Below are 14,675 nucleotides of genomic sequence, written 5' to 3'. Positions count from 1 at the left end.
ACTTGTACTTCTTAAATCATTTTTTTTCTGCATTCAAGATTTTCTCCTTCGACCTTTGTCAATTTGACTATGGCATGTTTTGGTGTTATCTTTTTCACTTTATACTAATTTGAGTTTGAGCTTCTTCGATCTTCAGATTAATGTTTTTCATCAGTTTTGGCAAGTTTTCCTCCATTATTTCTTCAAATATTTTATCTGCCCCTTCTCTTTCTTTTCTCCTCCTGTGATTCCCATTATGCATATGTTGGTATGCTTGAAGATGATGATGTCCCACAGGTCTCTGATGCTCTTTTATTTTTCTTCATTCTTTTTTTTTTTTTCATTTTGTTCATCAGACTAGATAATCTCTATTGCTCTATCATCAGAATCACTGGTTCTTTTACTGTAAGCTCAAATTTTTTATTGAGCTTCTCTAGTGACCTTTTTTCAGTTATAGTATTGAATATTTCTCAACTCCTGAATTTCTATATGATTCTTTTTATCATTTCTAAGTCTTTATTTATATTCTCTAAGGATATATTTTTCTCATACTTCCTTTAATTCTTTAAACATGATTCCTTAAGTCTTCAAAAATAGTTATAATAGCCTCTTTAAAGTCTTTGTTTACTAAGCCCCAAATCTAGGCCTGTCTCATGAACATATTCAGTCAGCTGCTTTTTTGTCCCTGAGTATTTGGCACACTTTTGTTTCTTTTCATATCTAGCAATATTTTGTTGACATATTTTATATTTTATCCATTCTGATATCATAGTCCTGTGTCTCCAAGATTTGTGGTTGTTGCTGGTTGTTCTTGTGCAGTTCTTTTTTGTTAGGTTTTTATTTGAGAGTTTTCCTTTTTCTTAGTGTAGGCATTTGTCATTATAAACTTCTGTCTTAGAACTGCTTTTGCTTAATTCCATAAGTTTTGGTGTGTTGTGTTTTCATTTTCATTTGTCTCAAGATATTATTTGATTTCCCTCATGATTGCTTCTTTGACACATTGGTTGTTTAGGAGCATGTTGCTTAATTTCCTTCTATGCATGAGCTTTCTAGTTTTCCTTCTATTCTTGATTTCTAATTTCATATTATTGTGGTCAGCAAAGGTACTCGATATGTTTCTTAAATTTGTTAAGACTTGTTTTGTGGCATAACGTATGATCTGTCCTGGAGAAAGTTTCATGTGTGCTTGAGAAGAAAATGCATTCTGTTGTTGCTCAGTGGAATATCTGTTAGGTCCAGTTGGTCTAAAGTGTAGTTTAAGTCCACTGTTTCCTTACTGATTCTCTGTCTGGATGATATATACATTGTTGAAAATGGTATATTAAGGGCCCCCAGTATTATTGTATTGCTGTCTATTCCTCCCTGCAAATATGTTAATATTTGTTTTATATACAGCTGACACAGGTTTGATCTGCGCATGTCCAGTTATACATGGATTTTTTTCAATAAATACATAGACTACTACACAATCCATTGTTGGTTGAATCCTCAGATGTGGTACCACACACATAGAGGGCTGACTGTTGGACTTGAGCATCTGTAGATTTGGTATGTGCAGGGGCTCCTGGAACCAATACTCTGTGGAAATTGAAGGATGACTGTACTTAAGTACTGTAGTGTTGGGTGCACATATATTTACAATTGTTATTTCCTCTTGAAGAATTGACCCCTTTTTCATTATATACTGGTGCTTGTTTCTTATTACAGTTTTTGACTTTAAGGCATTTTTGTCTGACATAAATGATATAAAAAGAGAGCCTCTGCTCTCTTTCAGTTACCATTTGCAAGGAATATCTTTTTTCATCCCTTCACTTTCAGTCTATGTGTGTCCTTAAAGCTGAAGTGAGTCTCTTATAGGCAGCATATAGGTGAGTCTTGTTCTTTTTTTTTTTTTTATTCAGGCAAATTAGGTCTTTTGATTGTATAATTTAGTCTGTTTAAATTTAAATAATTATTGATAGGGAAGGACTTACTATTGTCATTTTGTTAGTTGTTTTCTCAGTGTTTTATATATCCCTTTCCCATTTTTTCTCTCTTACTGTGTTCCTTTGTGATTTGATGATTTTCTGTAGTGATTTACTTTGATTCCTTTGTCTTTATCTTTTGTGTATCTATTATAGGTTTTTGCTTTGTGGTTACCATGAGTCTTCATATAACATCTTATAACAGTCTATTTTAGGCTGATAACTACTTAATATCAATCGCATACAAAATCACTACACTACTACTCCCAACCCTCACATTTTATATTTCTATTGTCACTGTTTACATCTTTTCATATTGTGTATCCATTAACAAATTATTGTAGCTGTCTTTTTTTTAAATGCTTTTGTCTTTTAACATTTATACTAGAGTTATAAATGATTTACACACCCTAGGCATGCAATGGCCCCAGGTATGTGTGTATTTGGGGGAGTGTTCAGTGTCTCATTGGCTCAGGCAGCCGCAACTTACAAAGTCAGCAGCTGTATGGTCTTTGGCAGCTAGAGCTGTGGCGGGGCACGGTGGCTATAAGGGCTGCTGGGGTTCTCAGCAGTTCCTCCAGGCCCAGCAGAGAGGGACTGAAACATCCAGCAGTGATGCTTCAGGGTGATGGTGTACTCATACATGGTTCCAGAGGCTTGCTGTGGGCATGCATGCAGGGGTGAGGGCTGACAATAGGAGTCATGACTGACTGTGTGCATGTGTTTACCTGCAGGGTTCAGGGTCAGCTGTGGGGGGCAGGATGGAGAGACTCAGGTAGCTGGAGCCTGTGAATGTGAAAACATGTGGGACTCTCAGGGGTGAACTCTGCTGTGAATCCAAGACAGCTGTGCTGGCTGTTGGTTTCCTCAGTAGTAAAACCTGCTAGGGAACCCTGTGCAGAAGGCCACTGGGTTCTGTGTCTGGTCTCAACATGTGGCTGATACTGATAACTCTTGCCATTCTTCTTTCTTACTAGCATCTCCAGAGTCTCAGCTATGCCTGTCTCCCCAGCGAACTGGATGGGGATAAACTGAAGCAAGTCCTTCATGCAATGCCCCAAAAAGCTGGGAAAGGTGATTGCTCATTCTGCTAGGGGAATTCTTGGACTAGGGATTTACCTCTTTGCACTGAGTAGTGCTGGCTTGAGGAATGGGATGATGCAGGCAAGATGAAACTGTTGTTCCTTACCTTTTTTGGATTCCATCTTGATTTATTTGTATTACTTTTCAGAAGTATATTGCTTTGTATGTTTGTATTAGTGGTTGCTCTGGGCATTACAATGTATGTTAGGTCATATATATATATATATATATATATATATGGAGAGAGAGAGAGAGAACCTATCACCTCTACCATTTCAAGTGAAGTGTAGAAACTCTTACATCCATATAGGTTCCTTTACTCCCTGTGCTTGTCAAATATAATTGGCTTAAGTATTTCCTATATATACATTGAGTGGCACATAAACAGGTAGGGTTATAATTTTTGTTTCAACCATGTATTTCTAAAAGCATGTGTGTGCATGCATGTGTGTATATAAAGAGATTTTGATTGAAGTATAGTTGATTTACAATATTATATTAGTTTTAGGCATACAGAGTAATGATTCAATATTTTTATAGATTATACTCCATTTAAGGTTATTACAAAATAATGGCTATATTTCTCTGTGCTGTGCAGTATATCCTTGTTGCTTATTTATTGTATAAATAGTAGTTTGTATCTCTTAATCCCCTATCCCTATCTGGTCCCTCCCCCTTCCCTCTCCCCACTGGTAACCACTAGTTGTTCTCTATGAGTCTGTTTCTATTTTGTTATATACATTTGTTTGTTTTATTTTTTAGATACCACCATAAGTGATAACATAGGGTATTTGTCTTTTTCTGACTGACTTATTTCACTAAGCATAATACCCTCTAGGTCCATCCACATTGCTGCAAATGGCAGCATTTCATTTTTTATGGCTGAGTAATATTCTATGTTTGGTATAATTCACCTGTGAAGCTGTCTGGTCCTGAACTTTTGTTTGCTGGGAATTTTTTAATAACAAATTCAGTTTCACTACTAGTAATCAGTCTGTTCATATTGTCTATTTCTTCCTGGTTCAGTCTTGGGAGGTTGTATGCTTCTTCCGGTTTGGGAAGTTTTCAGCCATAATTTTGTCAAATACATTTTCAACCATTTTCTCTCTCTCTTCTCCTTCCAGGACCCCTATAATGCGAATTTTGGTACACTTGATATTATCTTAGAGGTCTCTTAAAGTGTTCTCATTTTGAAAATTTGTTTTTCTTTTTGCAATTCTGTTTGGGTGATTTCCATTATTGTATCTTCCAGATGACTTATGCATTCTTCTGTCACCTAGTCTGCTGTTAATTCCTTCTAGTGTATTTTTCATTTCAGTTATTGTATTCTTCACCTTTGACTGGTTATTCTTTATGTTTTCTAGTTCCTTGTTAAAATTCTCACTATTTTCATCTATTTTTTTTCTCTAATTCAGTTAGCATGCTTTTTACTAATGCTTTGAATACTTTATCTGGTAAATTGTTTATTTCTGCTTCATTAGTAGTTTTATCTGGGTTTTTTTCTTGCTCTTTCAATTGAAACAAATTCCTCTGTCTTCTCATTTTGCTTAACTTGCTCTGTGTCTATGAAATTAGGTGAAACAGTTACCTATTATAGTCTTGAAGGGGTGTTCTTGTGTTGGGAGTGTCCCTATATAGTCTTCATGTGCCCAGGGGATTTGGTGTGAGACTGGATTTGTTATGAACACAAGTCACAGTTTTCCCAGGGTGTGCTGGCAGCTATCATCTTGGTAGGAAGTGGGGCTGGAGATGGAGGGTCTAGAACCAGAGCCAGGTGTGAGCCGAAGCTTCTCCTCTGGTCAGTGGCTGTCACCACCCTATTGAAGGTGAGGTCAGGTCCCAAGTTACTGGAGCAGAAGCCCTGGGGGTTGAGTCTGAGCTGTCTCCATTCCTTTTAAGTGTGTGCTCTCCCCTTCCCAGCACTGGCACTTTCACCCCAGAGGGAAGCAGTACTGGAGCAAGAGAGGCTGATGTGGGTGCTCAGTGTGGGTCTGTGTTGGCCTCAGCTTCAGCCAGCAGCTCAGACCACTTCTAATATACTGCCACTTTGGGTCTGAGCCACATTTGTCTCACATAGCTAAGCTCTCCCCTTGGCTGCTGCAGCCCTCACAGTAGTGTGGAGCTGCACCACAGAGCAGGCAGTGCTGGTGTGGGCGATTGGTGTGTCAGGGTGCAGCTCGTGGTATTCTGGCCACAGTCAGAGACCTGGACTGCTTCTGATATGCTGCCTGTATATGTGCGATTAATGGCTGCCCTTCCCTGCTCAGACACCATTCTGGGTCTGAGCCACCTTTGTGCCTCACAGCCAAGCTCTCCCCTTGGTTGCAGCAACCCTCACTCCAGTTTGGAGCTGCATCATGAAACAAGCGGGACCAGAGCACTTGCTGGGCTCAGGCTGGGACGCACATCGGAGCAGTTGTGGGAAACTGGTCAGCGACCTGTGCAGTTTCAACCTTCCCTCTCCACCCTTTTTCAGGGAGTAAGCAAGCATGTGCACACTCATCAAAAGCAGAGTCCAGGCTTCCCAGGGCCCTCCTTTTAGTCCCACTGACCCTCTAACCAACCAAGGGGACTCATCTTACCAGTGTCGGGCCCCAGGGCTGGGGGACCCAATATGTGGCTCGAACTGCTCACTCCCCAGGGAGAATTTTCACCTGTATAATCTCGCTCCTCTTCTGACTCCCCTCCCAGGGGCACAGGCCCCATTCCTATCACTTCTCTTCCCTTCCTATGTGATTCTGTGTGTATCTTTCTTACAGCCTTGGTTTTACAGGAGTCTTTCTGCTAATCTCCAGTAAGTTTTCAGTGAGAATCGTACCACATGTAGGTATATTTTTGATGTGTTTATGGAGGGAGGTGAGTTCTGCATCCTCTTACACTGTCATTTTATTCCACCCCCTAAAGAAATTTATTATGAGGAATTGGCTCATGCATCTATGGAGGGTGAGAAGTCTATCTGCCGTCTGCAAGCTGGAGACCCAAGGAAACCAGTGGTGTAGTTCAGTCTGAGGCTGAAGGCCTGAGAACTTGGGGAGCTCATGATTTAATTCCCAGTCCTAGGGCAGGAGAAGACCAATATTTCAGCTCAAGCAGTCAAGCAGAGAGGCATATTTTCCCTTCGTCCACTTTTAAAAATTCTATCGTGATCCTCAATGGAGTGGATGATGCCCACTCACACTGGGGTGGGCAGTCTGTTTTTTTTTTTAATAAATTATTTATTTTTGGCTGAATTGGGTCTTTGTTGCTGCACGCGGGCTTTCTCTAGTCGTGGCGAGCAGGGGCTACTCTTCGTTGCAGTGTGTGGGCTTCTCATTGTGGTGGCCTCTCTTGTTGCAGAGCACGGATTCTAGGCATGCAGGTTTCAATAGTAGCAGCACGCGGGCTCAGCAGCTGTGGCTCACAGGCTCTAGAGTGCAGGCTCAGTAGCTGTGGCGCACGGGCTTATCTGCTCCGCGGCATGTGGGATCTTTCCGGACCAGGGATCGAACCCATGCCCCTTGCATTGGCAGGCAGATTCTTAACCACTGCGCCACTAGGGAAGTTTGAGCAGTCTGTTTTATTCAATCCATTGATTCAAAATGCTAATATCATCTGGAAACACCTTCAGAGGCACACCCAGAAATCACATTTAGCCATATATCTTGGCACTTTATTATCCAGTCAAGTTGACACATAAAATTAACCATCACAAGTCCAACCCTTCTCAAATTAGCATCCATATGCATCTCCTTAAACCATAATTAATTTTCAAATAAACACAATGACAAGGTTATAATTCCACCTCAATAATACAACTCTTTTGTGTATAGATGAAAATATGCTAAACTCTGCCCCAGAAGAGGAGGTAAAGTCCTTGAGTGATGTTTATTCTTCTCCTTGATATCCCATAACTTAAATATTGTGATGTAAAATTAACAATACTTAAATACTATGATATATAAAGTCAACATATATTTTATGATAAGAGAACGAGAGAGGGAAGAAAAGTATATGTGTTAACACACTTGTACATACACGTATACACAAAAATATTCATAACGAAACAAGGAGGAAATACTCATGAGAATTATATTTCTATTTCTGAAGCTAGTCACTGGTCATAGCTGGTATTTTTAATTGTCTTCTATTACCCATTCTGTATTCCATTTGCCTTTAGCAAGCACCTCAGTTGGTTGTTCTTCTTTAGCTGGTGGGATAACTCAAGATTTCATTCCTGAAGTGTCTGGGCCACTAGTAGTCCTACCTGGATTGGGTTACTATAGTTTCCCATTGACCTTAATCACAGGACATGGTAATACTGAGAGACACCCTATCTGTTTTCCAGACATACTCTTACTTACCTCCACTGTGGAGCAGAAAAGTCTAATTTCCCCTTGGTAGCAGGATCAATCATCTCAGCCCATACTATAACTCCCTTCTTTGCCTATTGCTTCAGAGGCATGAGGAGCCCACAGTGGCCAGGCAGCAGTATTAACTTCCAGGTGAATGGAATCATTGTTGTGTCTCTTGGTGGAATTATTTCTTTCTCTGGAACTAAGACCCCTAGGCCACCAGAGTGTTGGGTCATAGGACTAGGAAGCAAAAAATTTTCTAATGGGTCAGTGGGGGTAATAGTGAGTGATGCCATTTCCATTTCCACCCTATGTTTCCTGGATCCATGAATCCTGGCTATGGGAGAAACAGCAGTGTTGGGAGGTAGAGATATTGAATAATACCCTCTGAATTGAGAAGGAACTTTAAGACCAAAAAATGAAGCAGGTAACTCCATAAAGTGCAATTATGATGTTTATTGTGTGTAACTTACATATAGGCAGGATCAGGCGGACAATGATCCCAGAGGCATTAGCAGCTGCACTCTGTACCGCCAAAAGGAGTACATGGAGATTTAAAGGGGCTAAAGCTAAAAGTAGAATCAGACTACCAAGGGAAAAGGATGTCCACACTGTTGAGAACTGGATGTTTTTCCTCCCCCTGTGGGTCTCATGACCATTAACCATTTGCATCAGCAAAAGGCATTCTTCTACTTTTCATATCTGATGAAGGCAAGGATAAAAGTTTATAGGGAACTTATCTCGCTTTGGCACATTCTTTGTGAGTAGGCTAAAGTTTTAGCCATGCATTAAGAGGAAGGGTAGGACTGCAGGCCTAATATGGAGCTAATAAAATCGACTCAGTGTGGTTCAGCCACATAAGGACCATATATTAGATGCCTTTCCCAAGCCCTGCAAGGTATTGTCATTGAGCTGGTGCTGTAACTGAGTCTTCAGAAGGCAATTCCATTGTTTTGTCAAACCAGCTTCTTCAGAATGGCGGGAAACATGCATGGTACAACTAGCGAATTACATGAACATGGGTCCATTGTTGTATTTCGTTTGCTGTGAAGTGAGTTCCTTGATCAGAAAGAATGTTTTATTGAATTACCATGACAGTGAATATGGCATTCTATATGTCCTCAGATGGTAGTGCTGGCAGAGGCATTGCATACAGGAAGGCAAATCCGTATCCAGATAAGTGTTTATTCCAGTAAGAACAAAACAGTGTCCCTTAAATGATGACAGCAGTTCTGTATAATCAGCCTGCTTCCATGTAACTGGCTGAGTACCCTGGGGACTGGTGCCATATCAGGCACTCAGTGTTGATCTCTGCTGCTGGCAGGTTGGGCACTCAGCAGTAGCCTTAACCAAGTTGATGAGTCGAAGTCTGTGCTGCTGAGCCCATGCATAACCCCCATCACTGCCACCATGGCCACTTTTGTTCATGAACCTATTGCACAATGACATAGGTGGCTGGGCAAAGAAGGTAACTGGTACCTACAGAATGGGTAATTCTATCCACTTGATTGTTAAATTCCTCCTCTGCAGAGTTCACCCTTTGGTGAGCATTCATATGGGACACAAATATATTCACATTTTTTTGCCCATTCAGAGAGGCATATCCACAGACTTCTATCCCCAATTTTTCTTATCACCAATTTTCTAAACATGTTCCTTCCAAATTCCTGACCATTAAGCCAAACCATTGGCCACATCTATGAATCGGTATATAATTGCACTTAAGCAATTTTTTCCTTTCAAGCAAAGTGAACAAACAGGTGTGCAACTCCAAGTTCTGCCCACTGGGAGGACTTCCCTTCACCACTATCTTTCAGGGATGTCTCACAAAGGGGCAGTAGTGCTGCAGCTGTCCACTTCTAGGTGGTACCTGCATATCTTGTGGATCCTTCTGTAAATTAGGCCTGAGATTTCTCTTCCTCTGTCAACTGATCATAGGGAACTCCCCATGAGGCTATAGGTACTGGCTGGGAAGGAAAAGATAGTGTAACAGGAGTGGGGATAATGAGCATTTGGACAACATCTCCGTGAAACTTACTTGTACTTTCAGGGCTCTTGAAGTCCAATCTCATATATTCCACTTATATTTGATGATGCAGTGCTGCTTTGCCTGCCCACTTTATTGCTTGGTGGTTCAGATAATACGTATTTCATGATGGTCAGTTCCAGTTGCAAGATAACTTGGTGGCCCATGGTTAAATGTTCAATTTCTACTGAGGCCCAGTAGCAGGCCAAGAGTTCTTTCTCAAAAGGGGAGTAGTGATCTACAATGGATTACAGGGCTAGGCTCAAAAATTCTGAGGGCCTGCACTGCAGTTCACCTATAAGGACATGACATAGACTCCATACAGCTTCCCTATGTGCCACTGACAATTCAAGCACCATTGGATCTGCTGGGTCATGGGTCCCATGTGGCAAAGCAGCTTGCATAGCAGGCTGGGCAAGTTGCAAAGCTTTCTGTTACTCTGAGCCCCACTCAAAGCTAGTAGCTATTTGAGACACTTGGTAAATGAGCCAGAGTACCATACCAAAATGAGAAGTATGTTACCTTCAAAATTCAAAGAGGCCCACTAGGCAATGTGCCTCTTTTTGCTTATAGGAAGGACCAGATAAAATACTTACCCTTAACTTTAGAAGAGATATCTTGACATGTCTCACACCACTGGACCTCTTCAAATTTCACTAAAGTAGAATGCTCCTGAATTGCTGTTGGGTTTCTTTCTCACTGTCTAGCAGGCAAAGGTCCTACCAATAAGTCTAGAGTAGTAGCTTTGTCTTACTAGGTCCAATCTTCATAATTTCATCAAAAAATTTCCACAAATTTTGTGGAAATGAAGGCGATCAAGATCCCTGTGAACCAAATTATGACATAAGGCTGGAGAGGTTATATACCCCTGAGCTAGGATGGTGAAGGTATACTGCTTGTCTTGCCAGCTGAAAGCAAATTATTTCTGGTGGTCCTTATTAACAGATATAGAAAAAAAATCATTTGCCAGACCAATAGCTGCATGTTAGGTACCAGGAGATGTGTTAATTTGCTCAAGCAATGAAATCACATCTGGTTTAGCAGCTGAAATTGGAACCATCTCCTGATTAAGTGTATGATAATCCACTTTCATTCTCTAAAACCCATCTGTCTTCTGCACAGGCTGGATAGGTGAGTTGAATTAGGATGTTTTGGGAATCACCACCTCTGCATTTTTCAAGTCCTTGATGGTGGCACTAATCTCTGCTATCCCTCTGGTAATGTGGTATTGCTCTTGATTTACTATTGTCCTAGGTAGAGACAGTTCTACTGGCTTCCACTTAGCCTTTCCCATCATTTCCCTAACTCTAGAGGTCGGGGAATCAATGTGGGGATTCTGCCAGCTGCTGAATGTGCATGTATGTATTCCATTTTATGCATTCCAGAACTGGGGAAATAACCACAGGATGGATTTTTGGACCTACTGGGTCCCTGTGAGATGGACCTGAGTTAAAACTCCATTGATAACCTGACCTCCATAATCCTCTACTCTGACTGGTGGCCCACAGTGACGTTTTGGAATTAGTGTCTGTTCAAAGCCAGTGTCCAGTTGTCCCCCAAAGATCTGATTCGTTCTTTTTTTCCCAGTGCACAGTTACTGTGATATAAGGCCGTAGGTCCCTATGGGGAAGGTTGGGAAAAGGAATAGTAGCATAAATTTTTGGTAATGTACCAGGTCCTTCCTCAAGGCTGTTCAGCCTCTCCTTCATTCAAGGGATTCTGAGTTTGTAAACTACAATCAAGTCCAGGAATTGAAAGAGGGACTGTGACTCTGTTTCAATGATTTAGGTTAGACTTTTGTTTTCTTGACCTAGAACTTCTCTGTTTATACATATCAAGTAAGAATTTAGTAGGTTTCCCATCTATTTCATTCTAGGAACACCATGATCAAGCAACCAACATCATAGGTATGCATGAGTCAGACTATTCTGATTACTGCTCTGAATCTGCTGTCCATTATGGTAATTATGTCTACCTTGTCTTTAGTAATTGAATGCTGACACTTGGACCCCTATCACCTCAAGATCCAATTACTCCCATTGCATTTAGGTTTCTCAATTCAGTGACTACTGTTCTCACTGTGAGGTCTGACCTACAAAGAAGAGAATAAATAGCTCCTCAGTGATGCTGCTTTTCTCAGAAGTTTATTTCTCACAGTACTGCTTAAAAGTATGTCTTCTGGACCCTCCCAGTGTGGGTGAATAGGTCCTAAATGGAAAAAACATTGTAATATGGATTTTACAGTCTCCCTAAGCCTTTGAATCCCTTTCTCTACATTAAACCAGAAATGCAGGTCGAGTATGTCCAGTTCGCTCACTGTGGGCAACTTTTGATCCATGTTTCAGTCAATGAACCAACCAACCAACCCACCAGACTGTTAGAGCCCTGTCTCCCTCCCTGAGCTGCAACATTAAATGCAGAATCTCTGCTTGGTGAGTCTATATCAATAAATTTGTCCTGACTCAACTTTATGTTCCTTCCACCATTATCCCACACCCTTAGTAGCCATTCCCACACATGTTCCCTGGTTTTCTGTCTGTGTAAATTAGAAAACTTAAGGAGTTCTTTTGGAGTGTAGTAAAATTCTTCATGGGTCACATTTTTTATCTCACCTTTAGGGGCCTGATGGGACTTGAGTCTAGAAGCAAAGGGAGGTGATGGGGGTGACTCCTGAGGAGAATCAGCCTTGTCTTGCATGGCAGCTGCCCCAGGTGAGGCTATTAGAGTTTTCTCAGGCAATACGGGACTTATCCCCTCAGATAGGGATGGAGGAGCCACTACCCCTGGGAGTGGGGAAGCCACCATCATTGGGGGTGAGGCTGCTTCCACTGGGTATGGATAGGCCTCTTCCACAGCAAAAGAAGACTCATCAGAATTTAGCAGCTCAGTGGTCCCCATTTCATCAAGGTCTTCTCATGCATTCCCATCTCAACTTACAGGATCCCATTCTTTCCCAGTCAGTGCTAGTCAGTGCTCTTACTTTAAAAGTAGACATCCTGTGAAGATAAGAGTTCAGGTTGCATTGTCATTCAGCCAGTCTCAGAATGAGATTCTGTGTTTGATTTTCAGCAATCTTATCTCTGTGGCTACAGGAGCTAAGAGTCTCCTTCAGGGCACATTTGGAAGTTTTCAGATCATTAATATGGCAATTGAGCTGGGAATTTGAGCCCCTGAGCTCATCCTTTTCTTGCACCACTTTGCCAGTGACATTAGGAACAACCAGCCTACCTCATTATATTCATTAGTTTTCTAAAAATGTTCTAAAGTAACATATATGCAGTCATTCATTCCTTGTCTCTTATGTTTTATTAGAAATATCCAATGCAGATATTTTACCTATCTCTATCTCCAGGTAACATCATAGACTATCAGTGCCCTCTTTACTACTGAAAATAGAATCATGAACATCTTTAAATCTAATCAGATTAGAGAACCAACTCCAGAAACACTGAAACCAATTTAGAAAACTCACCCTTAACATATTCTATTCCTCTAAAACCACTCTCAGTACTAAAATATGTATTAGTTAGAGTTCTCCAGAGAAATAGAACCAGCAGGATATATATTATAAATAGATTTAATATGAGGAATTGCCTCACATGATTATGGAGATGGAGAAGTCTCATGATCTGCCATCTGCAAATTGGAGACCCAGGAAAGCTGGTGGTGTAAGTTTAATCTGCCTGAAGGCCTGATAACTAGGGGAGAGGATGGTTTACTTCCCAGTGTGAGGGCAGAAGACTTCTATCATAGCTCAAGGAGTCAGAGAGGCAAATTCTCTCTTCTACTTTTTTTTTTTTTAATTCTATTCAGGCCCTTAACGTATTGGATAAAGCCCACCCACACTGGGGAAAGCAATCTGCTTTACTCAGTCTACCAATTCAAATGCATACCTCCTCTGGAATCACCCTCACAGATATAGCTAGAAATTATGTTTAGCCAAAAATCTGGGCATTCCATGATCCAGTCAAGTTAACACATGAAATTGACCATCATGTTATTTTATCGAATCTGGAAAGTTTTCAGCCAGTATTTTTTTTTTAATACTATCTAAGCTTCATTCTCTTTCTCCTTCTGTTCTGGGACTCTAATCAGATCTTTTGTTATTATCCCACAGGACACTAAGGCTCTGTTCATTTTTTTTTCTTTTTTGCATTCTATCTTCTTTCTGTTGTTCATGTTGGTTAAATTCCATTGTCCTATTTTCAAGTTCACTTATTCTTTTCTTTTCCATCTCGAATCTACTGTTGAGCTTATGCAGTGAGTTTTTAATTCAGTTAATGTACTTTCAGTTCTATAAATTCTGTTTTGCTCTATATCTCAAATCTATTTCTTTGCTAAGGTTTTCTGTTTTTTTTCCCTTTATTCAAAGAATATTTATAATTTCCCATTTAAGCATTTTTATGATTTTTGCTTTAAACTATTCACTAGATAATTCCAACAGCTGAATCAACTGCATGTTGTCCTCTGTTCATTATTTTTTCAGGCTGTGATTTTCCTGTTTTTTAGTATAATGAGTGATTTTCTATTGAATCTTGGACACTTTAGGTGTTATGATAACAGATTGCAGGTTTTATTTAAATCTTCTGTTTTACTAGATTCACTTTATATAGTTTATAAAATTGAAACATAGTTGATATACAATATTATGTTATTTTCATGTGTACTACATAGTGACTTGACATTCACATACACTGTAAAATGATCACCATGATAAGTCTAGTAACTGTCTGTCCACATACCAAGTTATTACAATATTATTGACCATATTCCTTATGCTGTATATTACATCTTCATGGCTTTTATTTTATAACAGGAGGTTTGTGCCTCTTAATCACGTTCAACAGTTTCCACCCGCTCCTCTCTGGAAACCACCTGTTTGTTTGTTCTTTGTATCTATGAATCTATTTTTGCTTTGCTTTGTTTTTTAGATTCCACATATAAGTGAGATCATGCAGTATTTGTCTTTCTCTGTCTAACTTATTTTACTTAGCCTAATACCCTCTAGACCATCCATGTTGTTGCAAATGGCAAGGTTTCATTATTTTTTATGGCTGAGTAATATTCCATTTTATATATACATATAAAATATATCCATTATTCACTCATCTATCAGTGTACACTTAGGTTGCTTTCCTATCTTGGCTATTGTAAATAATGCTGCAATGAACATTGGGATGCATCTATCTTTTTGAATTAGTGTTATTGTTTTCTTCAGGTAAATACCTAGAAGTGAAATTGCTGGATCATAGAGCACTTCTATTTTTAATTTTTTGAGGAAGCTCCATATTG

The 14,675-nt window shown here is 40.0% G+C and overlaps 1 pseudogene; it reads right to left on the bottom strand.

Annotated features, from left to right (window-relative positions):
- Positions 1-7,449: 7,449 nt before the first annotated feature.
- On the bottom strand, positions 7,450-12,281 carry LOC114905836 (annotated as a pseudogene).
- Between the last annotated feature and the right edge of the window lie 2,394 nt (positions 12,282-14,675).

The sequence above is a fragment of the Monodon monoceros genome, unplaced genomic scaffold (genome assembly GCF_005190385.1).
Source record: "Monodon monoceros isolate NGI ecotype Baffin Bay Population unplaced genomic scaffold, NGI_Narwhal_1 Super_Scaffold_22, whole genome shotgun sequence".
NCBI lineage: Eukaryota > Metazoa > Chordata > Mammalia > Artiodactyla > Monodontidae > Monodon > Monodon monoceros.
This window is presented reverse-complemented; position numbering and strand designations above follow the sequence as displayed.